The sequence below is a fragment of the Ictidomys tridecemlineatus genome, chromosome 3, assembly GCF_052094955.1.
Source record: "Ictidomys tridecemlineatus isolate mIctTri1 chromosome 3, mIctTri1.hap1, whole genome shotgun sequence".
Taxonomy (NCBI): Eukaryota; Metazoa; Chordata; class Mammalia; order Rodentia; family Sciuridae; genus Ictidomys; species Ictidomys tridecemlineatus.
This window is the reverse complement of record NC_135479.1, coordinates 103,426,602-103,430,532: the sequence shown is the minus strand read 5'-3', so window position 1 is coordinate 103,430,532 and position 3,931 is coordinate 103,426,602.

Below are 3,931 nucleotides of genomic sequence, written 5' to 3'. Positions count from 1 at the left end.
CAGAATATGCACTCATTTCCAGATGAAGAGACTAAGCTCCAGAAAGTTTGCATTTGTTGTACATTTTGGTCCAATTATAATGGGGAAATGGAAGCCCAATCAGAAGTCTGGCATATTTGGGTTTGGTTACTGTTTTCCTCTCTCTCATTCTGCTAATATTTTCCCAGTACAAGTGTTATAACCATTCAGAATATGTGAATGACTACCTTTAGCTTGTTATAGTCCAGAGATGATGTTCTCTTTGTCAGTACTAGAGAAATTAAACTCCAGTTAAGCCAATTGACATGCCAACAATTTAAATCTCATTTGCTGTTTTGAGGAATGTGCCATTTATTGTACATAGGGTATTCCTTGAAGAAGACTGTGTGCTTCAGAGGAAGTACATAGCTGAGAAAGTACTTGTTGTTGTTGTTGTTCCTTCTATGGATAATTTTGAAAGGTCAACCCTTTTGATATTTATTGGTGATTTGCATTGCCATTTCTGTATTAATTTTCTTCTTTTTTTATACCTACTCTTTATGGCAAATTGTCCTAAAGTTATAGTAATAGAAGAAGTTAAATCTTCTTTCAGAGTGATCTATGAAAGTCCATTCCTTATCTTAAAATTAGTCCATTTGGAAATATCACTGTATTTCTCCATTTTATCTGGTTTCCTCACCTATGAGGACTGTGTGTGTATGTGGGGGAAGGGGAGCATGCATTTTAGTTAATATATCTTAAATTCACCTGCTTATGGAAACTGAGCATTTCTCCTCTTTCTTAGACACAGGTGTGGTAACAATGTCTTTTTTTGTTTGTTTTCTTAGGATCCCAATCAGGGGTCTCTAAAGGTATCTAAGATCTGCAGTTACATCAGCATTTCCAAGTTAACAACTAGAAATATTTTAACTTGACTATAGCTAAGCTACTCTTTAAAATACTGATCATTTGAATTGTCTTAAGTTTCTGACTTAGAATATTGAAGAAAATTTACATTGATTAGATAATGGATATAATAAGAATTTCTGATTCTATTGCCTGTTATTTACTGTGGAGAGAATACTTTCCCTACAGAATGACTAGGAATAAGATAATAAAAAATGTAAGCTAGGAAGAAAAGCCATTTTTTGGTCAGCTTTATAGAAGACGTGCTTCCCTACTTATGAATCTTCCAGTTATTCCATATACCCATCCCTGTATGATTCTTCAAGTTTCTTTGAAGTGTATACTTAGTGCTCTGTTGAGTAAGGTAGTAATGCAGTGCATGTGTGGCGATGTCAAAAGCTGAAGGTTGTTTCCTAGAGCAGCCGTATTTTATATTATGAACTTTTACTTTGCACTGTGTGTGTGTGTGTGTGTGTGTGTGTGTGTGTGTGTGGTGTATGTGTGTAAGAAATGTCTTTTTTCCTTTTTGTCCAATCATTCTCTGCTCTTGTATGTTAACAAAATAAGAAGGCAGCAGGACTGCATTTGTCAGAGGCAGTAGGAGGAAGTACAAAATTATGAAAGGGTTACTGTTCACATTTCCCTCTAATCTTACTGAGATGTAATTCCTTTCTCTTCTTTTTGGATAGATACTGCTCCAAGTCCCTTTGTCATTAAACAGTTAATCACTTCATAATATTTTGTGCCCAAGCCCTAACGTAGTCTATACCTCAGTGGCTTAGCCATAACTTTGCTCTCTCATAGAAAAAAAAATGATGTGTAGTCTTCAGTTATTTAGAGATAATACATCAACATTCTTAAAACTGATAAACAAATTCATTATTTTCATAGTAGAAAAACACTTCAAAATAAGAGAGCTCTTGTATAATGGCATAATTTGGCCTAAACATTCTTTATAAACAGAGTTACAAACAATTGTGCTGTGAGTGGATAATTATGAATGTAACACATTCCACTATTGTCATGTATGTAAAAAATAAAAAAAAGAACTAAAAAAAAAGAAAAACACTTTTCCCAAAGTTTAACTGTTATTAGGTGAAACTAAAGAGTAGTGTCAGTCAACAAATATTTACAGAATATAATATAAGCAGCATTGTTCTTGGAATTGTGGGCTCTCCAGGTATGTATACTATCTTATTTGTGTCATTCTAAATTCCCCATACTTCTCAGGAATCAGGACATGTATACTAGTCAAACCAAACACTAAATTAAATTACACTAAATATGGTTGGATGCTAATTGAGAGGCATGAACCAGAAGCAGATAGTTTAGGGAAGGGAGAAATGATTTTGGATTGAATTAGAGAGTGGAGTGTAATTTATAGAGAAAAAACAAATAGGATGTTTGTATTTGTATATAAGGAGTGAGTAGGCGGACATTTATAAATAAGGGGAACAGTTCTCATACTTCTTGTTCCCAGCAGCAATATAGAAAAAATGGCAAAACCTTAAATGGGTGGTGGAGACAATACACTTGTATTCTCTTGAAGTCGACTTTTAGCTTCCACTTAGAACCCAAAACAGCTATTTTAGCTACCATAAGATCACTTCCACAGGAGATGCTTCTGAATTTCAGTAGAAAGATAGAAATAGGAAAGATATATTGAAAAGCTGTCATTCATGACTACACAAAGGTTCATCCAATCTCAATGAAAAGTTGAATGGTATTCATTGCTGAGTGATATCTTGACTTGAATTCTAACATGTAAGAAGGTATTTCCAATTTCACTATTATTTGATCATATCTAGGTTTCTGTAGGTACTATAGATAAATTTCACAGCATGTTTTTGTTAACCTCTTAAAAAAAATTTTAGAGTAAAGTAATTATTCTACTAATATCACAGATTATTTTAATCCCAGTCCTTACTTTTGTGGAAAAAATTATAGAATTTACAGATATCTTTTAGATGTATTTAATTTTAAAAGGCAAATACACTAGCATATTTAGGGTCAATTTTTTTCTTTCATTGCACAGCCAAAGAGAAAATCAAAAAGTTGTACAGAAATGAAGCCAGTTTTATTAACATAGTAAAGACAGAATTTTAAGGCAATCTGCTGATTTTATTCTTTTAGATTTGAACAGTGGCAAATTTATGTGGCCCTGTGCATGTTTCTGAATCTCCACATATGTTCAACTGAATGAACTGCTTTCAGCATGAAAATGGAGGAGAAACTATAACTAACTGGTTTCTCATACAATATTTTTGTAAAGTTCTATAGTTTTTAAAAATATTACTGGTTAGTCAATGATTAAAGGGCTTAGTAGTCAGTTACTTTTAGAAACGGTGGGAACAATCACAGTATATATGGATATTTTATTTAACCCAGAATTTTACAAATTTATTTGAACTTGGAAATACTCCATCTTTCTTCAAACTTCCATTGTTTCTTTCTTTTAAAAGCATGCTTATTAAAATCTCCCACAGGACAAATCAGGAATTGTCACTAAGAAGTTTCCTACACACAGGCGTGTGCACACATATTATTTTTGGTTCTTTTACTTTAGATTGCTCTGAATAATCAGGAGTTAACCAAGCATGGTAGAAGTTAAAGTTATTTCTGGAGGAAAGAAAAGGATAGGTTAGAGATAAAAATGAAACGTTCCCTTTGTACCCTGAATACTTGCTGTATATGCTCTTTCCCATTCCTCTAAATTCCTTTTGTAAAGTCAAGAACAACAATAACAAAAAACAAGTGAAAAGATGCTTGTCCAATAGCAAGTCCTCCAGGCCAGCTGCCACTGCCAACAGACCACAGAAAAGGAGGAGCCACAGGAGCCACAACTGCCTCCCAGAAGTAGTGGCCAAAGCGCAAGAGACAAAGCTGCAGCTGGAGCACAAGAGCTGCTGGAGCCAAAGGTACCCCTAGCTGGAGGAGCCACCGCTGCCTTGAATTTGCTGGAGTGCAGGAGGCAATCCTGCTGCCAGAGTGAGGGAGCCAATGAGGCTGCCACCAGAGTGCGGAACCCAACATCACCTTGTTGGTAGCATCAAGAATTCAGAATCCC